Genomic DNA, 20,355 nt, shown 5'->3' on the forward strand with positions numbered 1-20,355 from the left:
CCAAACTCAATCCGAGTTTTAGCATTAGGTCGAATGATCCTTAGGGTAGAAACCCTAGACCATTATTTGCATGAGCGTCCAATTGACCCAAACATTCCATGAATGTGGGCAGGACCTTAGGATCTGAGGGTTTCAGCTTGGAGTTCCAAGTGCGATATTAGGCAGCACTTCCAACGTGACAAGCCCTAGCTAGTACTTAAGGTGTTTATCATGTCGACTAGTTATGCCTATACAAAACCCTAACACTTCTAATATCACAAGTGATTTGGGTAAACTATTCTACTTGTCTTGCGACAAGAATGACCCTTCCCTAGAGATGATAAACTTGATCTAAAGGAAAAAAATAGTTGCAACATGTCACAATACATGTAAACATGCGATTCATTGCTTCTACGTACCACAAGATTCGCAATAACCCTATCTTTCCTTGGTAAAGTCAATACGCATGATAATTTGAAGAATAACTTACCTAGGACCTACTAGGATTTACATCAAAGAATCATGCCTACAACCCTTTTATCTATGCTTTCGAATCTCATGCTTTGATAAACCATGCAACCTTTCCTAAATGCAACTCTTGTGATGCATGAATTTTTCGCATGACGAATATGCAACAAGCAACCTTTTCCTAGCTACAACGTAGTTAATGAAGTTCATGCAAAACTAAGGCTAGTGTTAACTTATTCAATACTACAAGCATATGCAGCATGCAAATCCATAGATTCATTTTCGTGCTCTGCAATTCCTTTTTGGGTAACGTCCTATGGGTGTTAATGACTTTTCCTCGTGAATCATTACAAGGAAGATATTACCTAAGACGGAAAACTCTGGAAATGCAAATGATCCACTTTCATGACATGTACCAATCCTTATCTATCTTTCAAAGAGATAATTTATTGAATGTACTTTTATCACTATTACTTGAACTAATGATAAGCGAGAAATGCATTATCCCTATGCTAGGTGAATTAGAGACATGCATAAGTGCTTTAAAGCATTTCTTTATGTGGAAAATTAATTCGTGGAACTTGGGTTTGTGGATCCGCGATGATATCCACATGAATCTTAGGGGAAGAGCCTCCCATGGGTGCACCTTACGACTTCTTGGGAGCCATCGTTGATGACTTGAACCCCGCAGATTCCTTCTAGCCTCTACTCTCGCTCTCCGAGACTGCCATAGATCGATACTTCCTCTTCGCGTAGGAACCTGAGCTTTACGAGCCAGTTTTCTTGAAACCGGGGTGGCCACACAAAAACAAGGCTTAAGGAAGCCCCCTTATGGAAGCTTCCAAGGAAGCTTCTATGCTCTGAATCAGAGCTTACGTGGAGAGGAAATCTAGAAGAGGGAGGTGATGAGGATGAAGAATCGGATGCCGGCATTGATGATGAGTGGCACCAAATCTGTGTGGCGGTAGCAGGAGTCAAAACGACGGCGGCAGCTTCTTGGCTTGGGGATGGCGATGGCGGCCTCCACTCTCTCTCTCCTCTCCCTCAGCAGAGCACCGTTTGTCTGCTCCTCCCTCCTTCCAATCCTTAACTAGGGGGGGTTTATAGCTTAAGGGGGGGAGAGGGAAGCCACCACTTGGCTGGTGCATGGCTCTCCCCCCATACACCAACTTCACCACATCACCTCCTTCTCCCGTTCCCTTCCCTCCAGTCATGCATCGGCTGGGGGAATTAAAAAAAAATTATTGATTTGCATCATTATCCATTTTGCCCCTTTCCAAAAGGGTGTTTCCCCGCAGTTATGCAGTCTTGAACCCCCGGCCTCGATTTCACAATGTGGAGGCCTCATCTTTGCGTGTGCGGGGTATGGATTAAGTTGCCGGTAATTATGATGCGAGAGATAACCTTGCACAGGTATTATGTGGCGTGCGGGGAGTCAAGTTTAGTAATATTTTTGAGCAGGAATATTACATAAGGTTTCTCTTCAAGTAAATCTTACTACTCAAGTAGCTCCTGTTACTAGTTTAGTATTTCATTTACCAAATCGTAACTTATCTTCAACTATTAGATCACTTATCCACTATTAAAGTCCAACTTTATAAAAGGCACCTTGAAGGCTTTGGATGCAGGTAGAATAGATGTCATAGTTGGGATCGAGTATCTTGTATTTGAGATGCTCCTCTTGGGAGCCATTAGACATCCCAAGCTCCTCATGTTCTTTCTTGCACCTTGACAATAGTTGTGCTCATCACCAAGCTTTAAGACTTGAGATCATTGCTCCTTATCATATACTTATGAGCCTTGATATCCTTTGAAATACCTAAAGAGATAGTCATGTCTCCAATTCTTTTGTCTCTCTCTCTCTCTATCTCTCTCTCTCTCTCTCTCCTTCTATTTTTCTCTTTCTCTTTTCCTTCCCTCTATCTCCTTCTTCCCCTAGTCTTCCTCTAGTTTCCCTTCTCTCCTCTTCTTTTCCTTATCCCACTATCTCATTTTCTTATCCTGGTACTCCTCTCTCTCTCTCCCTCTCTTCTCTCTTTTTCTCCTCCCTTCTCCCACTTCTCTCCCTCTCCCTCTCTCCTCCTCTTTCTCTCTGCCACTACCCATCTCTTCTTCCCTACCTCCCTCCCTCCCTCCCTCCCTCTCCCTCCCTCCCTCCCTCCCTCTCTCTCTCTCTCTCTCTCTCTCTCTCTCTCTCTCTCTCTCTCTCTCTCTCTCTCTCTCTCTCTCTCTCTCTCTCTCCTTCTCTTCTCCTTCTACCTCTCTCTTTGTTCTCTCATTCTCTCCTCCTTCCTCTACATTCTTCTTCTTTAGCTTCTCCACTTCCTTTCCCTCTTCTCCTGCTGCTTGTTATTTCCACTTCCTCTTCTTCTTTCCACCATCTTCTCCTCTCTAATCTCCATCTCTCTTTCTCTCCATCCCTCTTCTCTCTCTCTCTCTCTCTCTCTCTCTCTCTCTCTCTCTCTCTCTCTCTCTCTCTCTCTCTCTCTCTCTCTCTCTCTCTCTCTCTCTCTCCTTCTCTTCTCCTTCTACCTCTCTCTTTGTTCTCTCATGCTCTCCTCCTTCCTCTACATTCTTCTTCATTAGCTTCTCCACTTCCTTTCCCTCTTCTCCTGCTTGTTATTTCCACTTCCTCTCCTTCTTTCCACCATCTTCTCCTCTCTAATCTCCATCTCTCTTTCTCTCCATCCCTCTTCTCTCTCTCTCTCTCTCTCTCTCTCTCTCTCTCTCTCTCTCTCTCTCTCTCTCTCTCTCTCTCTCTCTCTCTCTCTCTCTCTCTCTCTCTCTCTCTCTCTCTCTCTCTCTCTCTCCGTGAGTGAGTGAGTGAGTGTGTGTGTGTGTACATACATACAGATATATAACTAAGGCTTACATAGCCTTAGTAAGGCTATTATTCCTTCTTTCTCTCATTATTGTTAGCCCAAGCTTCCTCCCTCTTATAGTGATGCTCTCAAGGCACATTTGGTGACATTTTGGCAACGTCCATGTGTGTGATGCATAGATACTTTGATTCTAGTGAGGTATTCACGAGACAAATATCTAGGCATTCAGTTGTGGTGGGAAGTTGGTGGTGAAATTGAGATAAAAGGCGATGCTTGAATAGTGGCAACTCTATTGATGCACTAGGGCAATGATAGATTAAGCTTTGTTTCTTTTTGAAAATAATTCTTTAATTAACCTTAATTAAAAATTCCCCCAGCCTCCATTCACACGGGTGAGGGAGGAGGACATTACACCCTCTCCCCATAGGAATTGAGATATTCTCATCTTGAGAGAACTTAGGGATTATTGGTTCTAGTATAAGTTGTATCATAGAACTTGGGGATTATTGGTTCTAGTATAAGTTGTATCATAGAACTTGTGGGTTAGGACCCATTATGCTTTTGTTTAATGACTTTGATCACATGCAAGTGCTCAAAAATCAAGACAATTTAATGAAGAAAATACAATCCTATTGCAGTATATTATAACTCAATTGATATTGCAATAGACTATTACTACATTACAATCATAGGGATTACTATATCTCATGAAAATATTTCTAGGGTTCCTAATCATCCTCAAAGATTTTAGTGGGCTCTATATCTTCATCATTATCCCATTTTTGAGGGAAGATAAATGTAGAACTTGTGCATCTTTGTTTTATGGCCAATCCCTCCTCTTCTTGATCAACTTAGCATAATTGGCTTGGATATATCCTAACTCATTTGCAAAGGAATCATCGATGATTAAGGCATCTCTTTTAGATATACCCTATCTCACCGCACTTATGACACTGCTTTCCTTGGTCCTTTGAGGCATCATAGTCTTCTTTGGTATTTGTTAGGAAGTAGTCATCTTCAAGAAGTTGGTCTCTAGTAGGCTTGATGAAAGCTTTGACTTATTTGAGAACATCTTGCAAGTTAGTTGGCCTTAGGGACTTTAGATGAGAGTATTTAATGGCCAATTCCATCCATAGCAAATTTTGGCCACCATATGGGTAATATCCATAGGTGGTGCATATTTTTGTATTGTCACAAATTGGGAATAATAGGCTTCTAGGCTAAGTCCTATTTGGCACAAGGAAAGGAACTCGTTCATCTTAATGGTGTGATAGGAAGGTGGCAAGTATCTCTATCTTATGGCCTTCTTGATATCCTCCCAACTAGCTTTAGCTTGGAAATCGGCCTTGTTAGCTTCATTTATTCCTGGCATCAAAATAATCTTTAAGGGTTTCAATCCAAATATTAGGAGAAATATGGACTCTAGTTTTTGCCCCTGAAGGGGTTTCTCTTGCCTCTCTTTCTCTAAAAAGAGATTCCAAAATCATTTTATAGTAAGAGATATTCTACAATCAAGCAAATATTGTATTTTTATTTTTAATAGAATTCACCTATTATTTTATCCCCAAACCATAGGATAAGATCATTTTTTCTCAAAATCCTCACAACTAAAAAAATGCAATTCCATTTTCTCTAAAAACAGAGCTAATCATTCAGATGACTCTTTAATACCCTCATAAACATTAAAATATATTAGAATTATTCTCATTTTTTTCTTCTTAAAAGAGTAGAAGTTAAAAAATGGTATAAGTTGATATACACATCATATTTTAAGATTATTTTTTACTCAAATATACCTTTTTGACATGAGAGTTTCCTTGTAAATTTGTATCTCTTTTGGTTAAGTATTTGCCTATTTTTGGGCATCTTTTCCTTCCCTCTAAAAGCTCTTATCCTAAATTATGCGTACTCTTCTCTTTCCCTCTAGAATATGGTTTATTGCACAATTCTATCTATTTTGACCACTTTCTAGAGGAGAAAGATAGCCATTTGTCACAATTTGAAAAATATAGGTTCAATGTAGAATTAATTGTAAAAATTTCAAAAACGCCTTCTAAATTCAAAGAAGAAGGTTTAAAACCATGGACCTATCAATAGTTTTAGTTATAAAAATAATAAACACATTTAATTTGATTTAAAAATCGCATAAAAATTTTAAGTTAACTTTTTTGCATCTTCTTGTCAAAAATGTTTCTCGTGGAATACCAATCTACAGTCTTCACAAGATTGGCACCATGGATGTTTTATTCCAAGCATGTCAAGATGCCATTATCTTCCTCCATTGGGTGCCTTTGGATAGATCATAGAGATTGATTGGCATGGAGGTTGGTTGTTGATGCTGATGTGTATTTTCTCGTATATGGTCTTCAATGGATCCTCATGAGACACTTTGTTGTTTTGTTTGGCACTATTTTGAGGAGGCTAGCAACAATGGAGCTTCTTAGTACTATTTATTAGCCATTTGAGCAATTATGACAAGTTCCAACTTGAACAAAAGACAACCCCATGATTTGCATGATCGTTTTGCTAATGGGATTGATTCAAATTAATGAATCATGTTGGTTTGCAGCTGTTCTATGATGAGACATTGATTGGCCATGTTTTTATTTGTCTTTTAATAAACCTTTGGTAGCCAAACCATTATTTTTACATTTTTTAGATTTCTAAAAAAAAATTACAATCCATTATACGTTAAATCTTAGTTTTTATTGTACATGCGAGAGATAGAAAAGAGGTTGTCACATTGACATTACACCTCTTGCACAACAATCAGCAACAAGTAACACAAGTGGGAGGTAGACATGTGGGGGCATTAGATGCAATTGAACAAGGAGATGTACATTGCTAGTTCAGTTGCCTAGCTCTACTAATGCAATGCAATGATTAGTACTAATACCTAACAGTATTCAATGTTACAAGGAGTTAAAATTGTTAGCAATCATGATTGTCATGCCTTGTCATCTCTTGCCTATAGGCCTCAATCTAAATTAGACAAGGACTTTAGGAGCTCTGACCTATCTATCACCTATTTTGATGGAGGAGGTAGCACATTCGAGAGTACTCAGTCTATTGCCTTTCACTGCATTTTCTCCTCCAATCAGGATTTTGTGTGCATTTGCAGGGAGTTTTTGCATATGTGAGTTTTCCTCACGTACTAGACATTGACCATCCTTTTTTATCAGTATAGCATTTTTACTTGTATTACATGCTGGTCAACCATATGTTTGCCTCCAAATTATAGTGGCCAGATTTGGGGTTAGTTGGCTTTATATATATAGCATGCCCCTCCCACACATTACATTCATCTTCCCCCTTCATTAGTAGGTGCACATTCCGACTTCATCATCTTCCTCTGTCTCTGATACTACCATCATCATTAGCGCAATCTAGTGCCCTCATTGTCATCGTGGGTTGCATATAGGGAGTGATCGATCCTCTTTCTATATTTAGTATTCTTTCAGTGTTCAACACAGGTTTGTTTCTTTTTTTCTTCCACTCTCTCTATTCTTTACTTTGTCTTTGTGTTCGTGTTCCTTCTTTCATTGTGCACTCTCACATGGTATCATCACCTAAATATGAGGACTGCACAGTCTAGAGATTTCTTGCATTAGAAGAGCATATTTTCATTACATAAGAGTAGCCTAGATCTTCAAAACACATTTTTGCAATCTACATTTGCGGCATTCAATGCTCATGTAGGTGGTCTAGTTGACCTTCTTACAGCTAGATGGTTTTCTCAAGAGCTAGGTGATAGCATCTAAGCATCTAGCAGCCTATATTTTTGTGCATTTTGCTAAAAATGCAAGTTTCTTGTAGTAGGCGACTATTTTTGGTAGGCAAGCAACAACTTCTCCCTGATAGATGACACATCTCCAGTCCTTGTAGCTAACTACCTTCTATCTCTCATGTTGTCTCCATCAGATGATTGTAGGATTGAAGATGCCTTACTAGTTTAAGAGCTTTGATGACTTAGAGGATGAGCTTCTTTCCAAACACTTTTCTGAGTGGAGATGTGATTATCATAATTATAGTCTGCAACAAGAGGGGTCCCCAATTTGCACCCATCTCTCTTGTATTCATCTTTTATGAAAGGCTCTACCCTCAGTGAAGATGTTGTCCTTAATACCCTTGATGTAGGTTCTTATCTTACCTTCATTACCCAAACAAAACAAACTAGATGGTTTTAACTATTGGTTGTGGTTGTGTAAGGTGGAGTGTATACTCAATACCTTCAATCTTTGGGCTCTTATTTTTTATTACATCTCCTATCTTAAGGAAGATCCAGATATGGGACTTCTATAGAATACAAAAAGTAGTATTTTTCACTAATTGCTCAATAGTACATATAATATGTAATTTTCTTGTAAATAAAACTTTTGTTTGCTTCCTAGAAAACACCTTAAGACTTATAAATTCAAAATCTGTAACATGTGAACCCACTTTTGGTCAACACAATTGAAATTGCAGTCTATGCTAAAACTACTATCTACAATCTTGTGACTCTAAAACGAGGCCTACAACAACCTCAAATGGCCAAAAAAGCAATGGGATGTTCCTCAAGAGCTTAATTATATAGAATATATATATTTTTTTTACACACCAAATCTCATAGCAATTTGAGATTTTTTCTTTGTCCTACTTTTGGTGCTTCCACAAGCACTAAGAAGAGAAAGAGTGGAAGAATGGAAGAACTTCTTACCCATTCCTTTCTTGCTCAAATCCTTGCTTCTTCTCCTTCACTTCAGACTTCAAAAATAGCATCTCTCAATGGCAGCACTCTAATACCATGTCAAGAATCACATGGTGGGGGGACTTTGTGAGATTCCTCCCCCAACAGACCTAGAGGAGTCCTCTAATAGTCGACTGAAATTCATATCCATGTACATCACCATCCCGTCTCCCCATGGGAAACCTTGGACTTAGTTGAACATGGGAATCTCAGTTTTACTTCACAGGGAAGCGTGGACAAGTTACCCCTAATAGCAATCTAATGCCCACCTAAGAAAGACCACTTTGTAATCAATCAAAGGTAGAAGTGAGGTTAACACCGCACTTGGTTCAAAGAGAGTGAGAGATGAGGGAGAGTGTAACTCGATCCCCCTACCCATAAGGTAAAATCTCAACTCCGACCCCCTAAAATGGTGTTAAACCTTACAAATAATCCTATAGATATTGGGAGGGTCACAATTTAATCATCTCTATCTAATGTTGGAAAGTTACCCAACTTATCGTGTCCACCCAATCACAGGCATCCAATCGTCAGGATCGAAGCCTCCCACTTTCCTCGATGGGTTTGCTTAGTTTTCTAATTAGCAAATGATGCCAGGAGGCATATTTCACGGTGGATTCAGTGCCACGCTGGATTCCGTGAGGTTTTACGGTGGATTTCGTAAACTTTGATGACCGGGGCTCATACACAAAGTGGATTCTTTGGGCGAGAAATTGATGGGGACGCCTATCCTTTTCGGGCTTTTCATTAATTTAGTGTGTACATGGGTGATTCCATAGCGGGTGATTCCGCAGAATGCATATTAAGTTAATATATGTTTATGAGTTTAGAGTGCGCACTTGTAATAAATTAAGGTTAGGTTTGATTTCTAACCAGTTGATTTATTTATGTAGATGAAGACTACTAGGTATTCACTTTTGTCGGTTTAATTGTATTATTTTACTAACAATTGTGAATGCTTCAGTTGATGTGTAGAGATAGCAGCAGTGGCGGAGGAAAGCATTGGAGGATAGCGAGTATTCGATTTTTCACTTATATTTTGATGGGTCCATACCTTAGGCATGGTGTAATATTTCCGCAACTGCGTACCGTAAATATTGACGTCCCACACACGACGTAAACCTTGTGCAAAGGATATCTCTTGCATTGAAATTATTGGCAGTGTAATGTGTGACCCGCGCGCGTGAAATGGGGTCCTCCGCTTTGGTAAATCAAGACCGGGAGATCAAAACCGCAAGCCGCACGAAAACACCCTCTTGGGAGGGACAATTTTAATTAAATTAAGGCAAATTTTTTTACTATTATCCCTTCCCCCAGCCGATGCATGGCTGGAGGAGAGGGAGTGTGGAGGGGGGGATGGCCAAGTGAGGGTTGCATGAGGAAAGCTCTCCACGTGGGTGGAGCCCCTCTTCCCCACCCCCCATTCCTATATAAACACCCCCCATCAAGGGGGTGTGCTAAGGAGGAGGCTGTGAGAGGAGATTGTGGAGAAGGGAGGGAGAGAAGAGAGGCCGTGAAGAAGGAAGGTTGTGAGGGAGGGCCGTGCTGAAGAGGGAGGGCCGTGCTGGCCGCCGTGGAGGGAATCACCGACGCCACGCTGCCGTTGCTGCCGCCCCCAGTCCGCCCTGTCCGCCAGCAGCCGTTGCTGCCGCCACAGCCGCCAAACAGCCCGCCCACCACGCTGATCGCGACCCCACGTGGGACTGAAGAAGCAGAAGCTTCTTAGAAGCTTCTTTGGAAGCTCCTAAGAGGGGCCTCCTTAAAGGCCTTTCCCACCACCTGTTCCGAAATCCCCTTCCCACCACAATTCCGAATAAGCCATTAATACCCCCTTCCCGGGATTTGAAGAGGGGCCATAAGGACCCCACTAGACCGTCGGAAAAGGCTTCCCGCAATAAGTCTTTAAAGCCCCTTCACCGCAAGCGACATTCCGTAAAAGAATCTTCCGCCTACGAGGGAAGGCAAAGGCTGGAAGGTTGCATGTCAAGGCAAAACAATCCGTAGACGACCAAAGCGAATCCAGAAACTGAACCTACGTGTACGATGGCCCCAAAAAGATCGCAAGGTGCGACCGCGGAAGGCTCATCTCCGAATGTACAAGTGGACATCTCCCCGACTCCACAAGTCCAGGTTCTTTCGAGTTATTTCCGCATAAGGAAAAGATTAGGCGCGCTTAGCCCATAAAAAGGAATTGCATTTTTACGTTTAATTTTAATGCATACGGAAATTGGAAAGAAATACATGTGACAAAGCATCTCCTGAAACATTAGGTAAGATTGAAATATGTCGTGAATTTGAACGAGTAGAAGGCTAGTTGCATGTAGTTCTGGTACCTTATCAAGGTAATGAGTCTAAACTTAGGCAAAGAAATGGAATTTATAAGTACATTATCTTCCGTCCTAGACATGGTAGAAATAAGCGTGTGCCGCACATTAGGCAACATACTTCTCGTAATGATTTCATAGGAAAAGGTTAGCACCTTAAGGTATCATCCGGAAAGAAATAATGGAGTACTAAAGTGAACGTATGGACTTGCAAATAGCTTGTAAGATGGAATAAATTAACACTAGTTTTTTATGAGTTTCATTGACTACTTCGTAGCTAGGAGAATGTTGTGTATTGCGTAGTCGTCATGCAAAAAATGACATTCATTAAGAGCCGCATTTAGGAGTCAAAGCATAAGATGCCAAAGGGTAGACAACAAGGTTGTAGGTATGACTATTGATGTAAGACCTAGTAGTCCTAGGAAAAGTTAGTATCCAGATTATCGTGCACCAAGGAAAGATAAAGTTATCGTGGACCATGTGATGCGTAAAAGCAATAAATCGCATGTTTACGCGTGTTGGTGGAGTCATAACTATTGTTCTCCGTTAGATTTAGTTTATTACCTTTGGAAGGATCATCCTCATCGCAAGACAAGTGTAATTGAATTGACTAAGTAACCTAAACCACAAGGGACTTATATGGGCATGGCTCAGACGATATGATAGGTATCCCAAGTGTTAACTAGGGGTTAGTGCAATAAGAATTCGACCTAGTTTTACACTTGTTGCCAAGTCAAAACTCGCAAACCCAAAGATCTTACACACATTCACTAAATGATGAGTCAATTGGATGCTCATGCATAAAATGGTCTAAGGCTTCATCCTAAGGATCACTCGTACAGATGATGAAACTCCGACTGAGTTGGAAATTCCTAGGGCCATGGGCCAATATAATTAGGAATGGATTGGGTAAGAGGATACCCTAAACCCTGCTACTCGTCTGGAGGTAACTCCGTGACCGGATAACGCCATTCAATGGGTGAAATGATCCCATGGAATAGATGCAACTCATGTGCAAAGGTTGCAACACCGTATAGACTTGAGATTTGTCCACAGGAGAGTTTTGTCATCTCTCGAAATGAGGTTGGCAAGTTATTGAAAGAATTTAACTTACAAGAGGATGGAAAATCATCCTGTTACTCACTTTCCTTGGGGAAATAACTGCCAAGGAAAAGGAAAGGTTAGGTGTTTGCCTTGAAGCAAATGACCAGACAATAAACTAAAGCGACATGGTCGCTGGATCCTGCCACAACAAAACCTAAAGTATTGATAGGGTATGACCCTAACCCAAGAATGATAGGAATCTTGCCAAGTTGCAATAGATTCCGGATCGAATGTGGGTTGCATTCGGAGAAAAGGAGTCACTCCTTAACAGTTTGCCAGCTAAACGACCATTGAAATTGATTGTGTTTGTAACAGTTTAGAAAAGACTGTTTGCATTGTTTGCTCAATGAACTAAAGGATGAGAATATATCTAAATACTTCAGGTTGAAGGCCTGACCTGAAGGGAGTGGCAGCTTCAGTTACCCCCGACTGCCTGCCTGACCCTAACCAAGGGGGTTGTTAGCCGCGCCGGGAACGTGGACCGAACCCGCCATGAGAGGTCTCTCCGTTGAGTTCTGCTTGGAGCAGGAGGACGCTTGGGTGCCAGGGGGGGCTCTGGCTGTAAATCCCTCGCCTTCCGGGTCCTGCACAAGAGACTAACGTGACTCGGGATTGGATCTCGAGGCCCGCATACTAGTCTATGGGCGGAAACTTGGGATAGTAGTCACTGAAGGATTACTGGATAGCCTTCGGGTGGATTATGAATGCGCCTACGGGCGGGAACTCCTTGTATTGCAAAGATAAAAGGATTAAATGATAACAAAGAAGTTGTTTGACTTTGTTTTCTTTATGTCCTGTGATAAGATTACGTGAAGGAACCAGTGCATAACAGGGTTAATCAAAGAAGCTGTTTGTATATGTCAAACTAATGTGGTAGGTAATTACATAACTAAAACAAACTGAGGAAAGTGCGGAGGATGGACCATGGGTCTGTCCTATGGACGGGTGGTCCTGGTTAGCCAGGAACTTTTCTCAAAGTCTTCGACGAACAGAGGAGGATCGTCATCATCAAAACAAGTAACGAGAACGATGACTTAGAATTAACTATTACCTGATTCACGTTGTTTTAGGGGAACGGAATGGGACTATGCCTTGTGGCAGAGAGGTCGAGCCTTGCATCCCTCTCGGTTCCCATTCTCCTTGAACCAAGTGCAGCTTGAATCCGCTTCAGACCGGGCGTTTCTACATAATGTAGTTCGATCGGGGCTGACGCTAGTTGCTGCTAGCTAATGACCAAACAGGAAAACCCAAATTCAGGTCGATCCTAAGTGGGAACGGCCAGTATACTTCCGCTACGTGGCAGACGCGGGAAGACCTAGATCGCAAGTCCCGTAACATTCCATGGGAGTGCCGGGCGGAGCTTTCTAGACACCCTTCCCGATGGACTGCTAAGACGTGTCCGGAATGATTCTAGCGGACACGTTACAGTTGGTATCAGAGCGAACCAACAAAGGATTTGTTTTTAGGAAATTTTAATAAGAAGAAGTAAAGCAAATGTTGTGTCCCAAACATTTCCTTACTTTGAATACTGTCTTGCAGAATTATGAAGCATGGAACAGGTTCTTAGTGTTCCGAGTCATGTTTATGACCGCGATGCATTCCACAAATTATCGACAAAGGGTTGAGATGATGAACATCCTAGATCGCATTTACAATCCATCACCTGTGTACGTGGAATGGAGATGGATGGGTGTTACAGGGATCTATTACATAACTGCCTATCAACCTGCGTACCTTCAAATTAACTTGAAGAGAATCAAGTGGATGGAGGATTTGAAGATCGTAAAGCTGTTCGTCTTTATTGAGGCTCACGCAAACGCGACCCTACAGGTTGGAGGTCGAAGGGTTAACCAGAATAAGTATGTGTACGGGGAAGTGATTCAAAGAATCCCTGCCGACCGAATCAAGGTTTTGGGGCGTCGTGAGAAGAATAGATATCAAAGGAAAAGATACCCTAATCTTCCAATGAACTATCGATTCCTGAAGATCAATGACCCCAATCCGTACTACTACTCAGTTCCTGTAGCTGAATGCAATAACATCTTATTCTCCTCGAATTAATGTATTAACTTATTCCATCGCCCCAAGAAATAATTGTACCTCGAAAGGGCCATGTTGATATGAATGGAATAAAACTTTTTCTTCCGATTGTCTTGACTATGAATATTGATAAAGAAGTAAAGTGAATTGGTCACTTGGCTGAAGGAATACGTGGACGTAGTTTCTGAAGAGTTAACAAAAACGCCCACTTTAAAGAGAAGTAGATCATGAGATCAAGCCAGTAATAGGAGCTACGCCAATTGCAAAGAGACCTTATAGAATGTCTATTTCGGAAGCTATTGAGTTGAAGGAACAACTCAAGCAACTGTTAGATCAGGGCTACATCCGGCTTAGCAATTCACCATGGGGAGCTCCAGTCCTATTCCAGAAAAAGAAAGATGGGACACTTCGACTATGTATTGATTACCGTGGGTTGAATCAATCAACAGTCAAGAACAAGTACCCTATTCCTAGAATTGATGAGCTTCTTGATCGCCTTCAAGGTGCAAAGATCTTCTCCAAAATTGATCTCAGGTCAGGCTACTATCAAATCAGGATCAAGGATGAGGATATTCCAAAAACGGCCTTCAATACAAGATATGGGCACTTTGAATTCTTGGTTATGTCATTCGGACTTACAAATGCACCTGCCACTTTCAATAGATTAATGCAGGATATTTTTTGATTTCGTGCTTGTCTTCTTCGACGACATTTTAGTCTATTCTAAACAGGAAGAAGATCATGAACCCCAACTACGGATTGTGTTGGAGACAATGAGGTCTCATAAGCTATATGCAAAAATGAAGAAGTGTGCATTCTTCAAACGTCAGATTGAATATCTAAGATTCATAGTATCATCAGAAGGAATATCAGTAGATCCAGCCAAAGTCAGAGATATGCTTGAATGGCCAATACCAGTATCTGTCAAAGAGATACGTAGTTTCTTGGCTTGACAGGATGGGATAGGATCTTTATAAAAAACTATGCCTTGATTGCAGCACCTTTGACAGGATTATTGAGGAAGCAAACGTTCGTTGCATGGTCAACTGCCGAACAAACTAGCTTCGATAGGTTGAAGCAAAGTTTGGTATCAGCACCGATCCTAAAACTTCTAGACCACAGTAAGGAGTAGAGGTAGTAATTGATACTAGCATGCTTGCCTTAAGATATGTGCTCATGTAGGAAAATCATCAGCATATTCTTCAAGGAAATTGAAGAGTCACGAAAAGAATTATGCCACGCATGATCTGGAGTTATTAGCTGTCATCCATGCTCTAAAGCTTTGGAGACACTATCTGTTGGGAAATAAGTTCACTCTAGTAACCGATCATAAGAGTCTCAAATGGATTTTTACCCAGAACGAGCTCAACATGAGGCAACGTCGATGGATTGAAGTATTGGAGGAATATGATTTTGAAATCAAGTATCGACCAGGGGAAAAGAATGTAGTTGTTGATGCACTCAATCACAAGGCATTCCCTTAATTCACTAATCTTGCAAAATCTATCAATAGCTAGATCTCTAGCTACAGAGGTGTCCATGCCAAACGATCTAATACTTGAGCTAGCTAGAGAGGAAGGATGCCATGATCTAGCCTATCAAAGGATGCTAAGGGAAGTCTCTATCAAGGGCCAGGATACTTCCGCTACGTGGCAGACGCGGGAAGACCTAGATCGCAAGTCCCGTAACATTCCATGGGAGTGCCGGGCGAAGCTTTCTAGACATCCTTCCCGATGGACTGCTAAGACGTGTCCGAAATGATTCTAGCGGACACGTTACACATGGCGCCTATATTTTGTCGCGCCTATTTATTGAGGCGTTGGATATTTGTTTATTATTTTGTATGCGCATGGGCGCACGATTATGTTATTTGTTCTTGGACATTGTATTGGGTATGCTAGACTCTTTGGGCACCACCCATTAGCTTTATTTCTATTTTGTGCTAAAGCAAACTCAAAAGCTAAAATTTTGCTATTTTGTAATTTGGGCTATTATTTGAGCTTGAAGATGATTAATACATAAAATACATGCTTTGTCGAGCGCTCACACAAGGCATGGGGGGAGATTGCACCCAATTGGTCTCTTGTTCATGTCGTGCATGCTTTTTACCTTGAGTTTTGTGCAAAACGTAGAGTTCTTTTGTTCTTGGGGACCTTCCGGCGTAGTGTATGATGCCAGGAGGCATATTTCATGGTGGATTCCGTGCCACGGTGGATTCCGTGAGGTTTTACGGTGGATTCCGTAAAATTTGATGACCAAGGCTCATACACAAAGTGGATTCTTTGTGCGAGAAGTTGATGGAAACATGTGTGGGTTAGCGGAAAATAGGGACCCGAGACACGAAAAACCATAAAAATAAAGGAAAACAAGGGTTTTGGGCATATAAATGGGGAAAACCGTCGGTACACATCAACTAATCTTTCAATTTTGTTGCAAATGAACTAAGGGCCACAGCCCACAAACTGGTTTTCATTTTCAGCAATTTAAAAAATACAAGAAAATGAAGAAAATGGCGGGAAAATGATAAAAAAACCATGAAAAATAGGGGAAAAATACATTTGGGGCTACGAAAAATATAGGAAAATAGGATTTATGTTTGTTGATGTATAGCAAGGCTGGGGCATGAAGTTATGCTTCAGTTCAGCCTTGTTTATATGTTTTAGTGCGTGTTTCCTTCCTTTCTCCACATAAAATGACAAGGAAACCCTAAAAGAAATGAATGCAACGATGCACTATCAACGGGGAAGGGTAGAGTTGTGGAAAAAATGGTTAAATGCCGCTGAGCATGAGGGATAATTTGCTGATTTTATATGCATTGCATCTAGGATGGAATAATAATGATAAAAATTAAAACCTAGTAGCACGAAGATCACTTCGGTGCTAGGTGTTGCAGCGAAGCACAAAGCGGTTAGAAAGAAAAGCATGAAAGAGATGTTTTGCACTTGCACGCTGCTGGTTTTTAAAATGTTTGAGCACTAGGCATCCACCTCTTTGCATGATCATTTAGAGGAAATTAAAAGTATCAGAGTTAGCTCCTGGACATGCATAGCAATTGTTTTCAGTAGGCCTTTGACCCACCGTTGAGAGCGTGAGGTTCCTATGCTGTAGGCTAGTCGTGGGATCCAAAAGGGGAAATCAAGTAAGGACAATGGTACATTCCTGGATACGTTTATTTGGTACCTTGAGCGACGTCTGTGCAAAATGTCTAAATGTTGAGCGGCGCATCGAGGGGCCAATCCCCGAGGTGTAGGAGAGTCGCAGAGGGTTGACGGCATTCAGCCGTAGGAGGAACCCCATGTGTATGTGATTCGAGCCTTTTGGCTATGTGGAAGGGACTCCCTCCGAGGAGCAATATTGGGTTAGTATCAGTTGGACTACAACGTATTACAAACGTAATGTTTAGGAAGGCAGAGATTTTGACAGACGCTCCTGGCCGCGAGGCTGAGGGGTTGTCTTGTGCGTAGTGACGAGGTCCGGCTAGTGCATGAGCCAGTGCCAGCCCGTTTTTAGGTCCATCAGTGGTGCGTCTGCCGGGAGCTGCTTAAAAGTGGCGGTTCTCGAATCCTGGTTTTCTAGGGACCAACTAGCAGTTTATGCCAAAGGATACTGAGATCGATCCGTTATTTATTGATAAGCATCGTCTAGCAGAAATCCAAAAGCAAGAAAGAGACGAGAGAGCTAGGCGACGTGCTGAAATCTTTAGGAGATATTCCCCTAAGCGTAGCGGTGCTGAACCCTTACGAGGGAGTGGATCTAGTGGTCTTAGGACCCCAAGCAGTAAGTTAGGAGAAGGTGGAAGCTCGAGTGCTCCCCTTCCTTCTATAAGCCAGTCCACGTCAAGTACGGGAGGTGTAACCCCACCGGTCTTTATTCCTAGTGCAAATCCAATCCGCGTCATGGCGCAGCCTATTGCAATTCCAGCAGGAACGACGGATTTGCCGGCTCTAGGTTACCCGCTACCCATTTTTAATGGGTTAGTTGAGGAAGATGCGGAACTCCACATTAGGGAGTTTCAAAAGCTGATGTTTAACTGTCGCATTCAAGAAGAAGGGCATTTAATGATGTTCTTCAATATGACTCTCAAAGGAAGAGCTGCTATATGGTATCATGGTTTAGAAGCCGGAACTATATTGAACATTGATGCATTTTATGGAGCTTTTCGAAGGGAGTTTGCCCCTGAAAGAGGTGGGCAATACTGGTTGCGTGTACTCAACGTGACCCGCCAAGATCCACACGAGGATATTCGTGCTTATGCGAAGAAGATAAAAGAGGTCTTCCGTAAGTTGGACACCTCTATTCCTATCCCCGCAGCTGCCCAATTGCAATATTTCCTACATGGGTTGGACTTTAATATCCAATTGCAGTTGAGTAGTGTCCCCTTGGGGGATATAGATACTGCCATTACACGAGCACAAGAGGTGGAATCCCGACTACAAGCAGCCTATGCTTCTAGAGGCAATTCGAACATGGGTTTAGTATTGGGAAACAATATGGCAATAACCAATGGCAGTAGTGGCCAAGGGATAGCGATGGCTAATCCTAGTGGGAGAGGGAACATGACGCAGAATGTCCCTTTATTACCAGCTCCCCCTAGCATGTCGATGCCTACGGGCAGTCAAATGGCTCCAAGTAGTGGAGGCCAGGCGGTCAATTCTAACACCATGCCTGCAGCTCAACAACCAGTGCCTAATCGAATTGTTAGGCCGATGGAGCGACATGGTAATGACCAAGGCTATGAGTCGAGTTCTTCCAATGTTCTTGGCGAGGTTAAGGACATGATGAAGCATTATACCGACATGATTACGGAGCAGTATCGACAAATAGCTGTTGATGTCAACTTCCTTAAAAAACAACAAAATTTGATAGGAAGTAGATACCCAGAGGAGGGTGCACCGTCGAGGTTTAGTTGCAAATGGTGTGGCGGGCAGCACTATCCAAGAAATTGCCCAAATGTTAAGTGCGACATTTGTGGAAAATCCGGCCATCTAGCAGCTACTTGCTGGAGTAAGATTAGTTCCCTCCAGCGAGGAAGTCGGCAACCAGGGCCTGTCAATCATCGTGCCCAAGGAAATGATTCCCAGCCAGAAAATGGGCCTAAACAAATACTTCAACGACCAAAGACTACAGTGGAGGAGCTACCAAGTGGTAGTGGGGTTAGTTTGATTGAGGCTGTACGCGTTAACGATGCTGAAACCTCTAATTTGCGAGCTGTCCTTACAAGAGGTAAAAAGGGTAGAGAAGCCGACATGGATAAGCCTGTCGACGGAAACCCTAAACAAGGCGACAAAGGAACGCAAGTTTTGGATCCTGCCCTAGAAGGGGGACCTTTGAAGCCCGTAGAGAGTAAAGCCGATAAGGAAGCACCAAAGAAGAAGGTGAAAGTTAAGAAAGAGGCAATAAAGCCAGTTCAACGACCTAAAGAGCGGATGATTTGGCGTGAAAAGCGAGCTCTATCGAACTATCATGAATTCGATTTGGCGGGCTCTCTTTGCGAAGTCAAGCCGGATGTGAACTTTTTGCAGCTTATTAAGCTTTCCCCAGGAGTACGTAAGGAATTAAGAAAGATCCTACGTACCGGGTATATCGTAGAACCTTTGGGTATTGCGCGAGTTGGTGATGACTGGTTTGAGCATGCTGAGAAGCATTGCCCAAGGGTTGCAGCATATGTCGATGGGATATTAGTAGATTATGCCATTGTCGACACAGGATCATCTGTTAACATTATGAGTTCTGAACTGATGGAAAGGTTGGGCCTTGCGATCCAAAAAGATACCTCCACAATTCTCAGAATGGCAGATGACAGTTTGAGACAGCCGGAAGGCTGCATTACTAAGGTCCATGTCACTGTTGCAAATGTAGAATGCCTGTTGGACTTTAGGGTGATTCGTTTTGCAGGGCGGCCAAGTTACCAAGTATTACTTGGACGACCTTGGATCTTGCAAGCGGATTGCCAAGTGGATATACCTGCCGGTCGATTAATATTCGGCAGAGGTGCCCAGCGTGTGGTGGTTGATGCTTATCCTGAGTCCCCGCAGAGTGAGAGAGCTCCTCTATCTTCTACAGAATTGGAGACATTAGAAGATTTATCTGCTAGTGAGACATCATCGAGTGATGAGTCCAAAGAGGGATCCACCACGGAGGACATCTATCAGATCACTTTGAACGAGCCGATAGAGGCCCAAGATCGTATAAGAGATGCAGATGTTATCGAGCTAGACCTTGGTACGCTTGATGATTCGCGGCCAATCAAATTAGGGTCCATGCTCAGCACAGCAGAAAGGGAGGACTATGTGGCCTTGATCCAGGAATTCCGTGATATTTTTGCCTGGAGTTATGATGAGTTGAGAGGCATTCCTCCTAGTCTTGCTGTTCATACAATTCCGTTGAAAGAGGGCAGTTGTCCTGTACGACAGAAAGTAAGGCGTATGCCTTTTGAATTGAGGGACGGGCTGTTTGAGGAGTTAGAGAAGCTTCGAAAAGCGGGTTTGATTTTTCCTGTGCAACACACGGAATGGTGTTCGCCAGTTGTGATTAGAAAGAAGAAGAATAATCAGATCCGTTTATGTGTAGACTTTAGGGAGCTGAATAAGCAGACGGTTAAGGACTACTACCCATTGCCATTTATTGACCAGATTTTGGATCAATTAGCGGGTAGGGAGATATATTCGTTTATGGATTGCTTTGCAGGATACAACCAAATGGCAATTGCAGAAGAGGACAAGTTGAAAACAACTTTTATCACTGTATTTGGCACTTTTGCGTACCACGTGATGGCTTTTGGTTTATGCAATGCGCCTGGTTCGTGGCAACGAACAGCTGATAAGACATTCGGTGACATATCCCCTGAAGAGTTGAGGGTGTTTATTGATGACTTAGGGGCCGCCACCGT

This window comes from Lygodium microphyllum, chromosome 12, assembly GCF_053477565.2.
Source record: "Lygodium microphyllum isolate KBCC chromosome 12, Lygodium_microphyllum_v1.1.10, whole genome shotgun sequence".
Taxonomy (NCBI): Eukaryota; Viridiplantae; Streptophyta; class Polypodiopsida; order Schizaeales; family Lygodiaceae; genus Lygodium; species Lygodium microphyllum.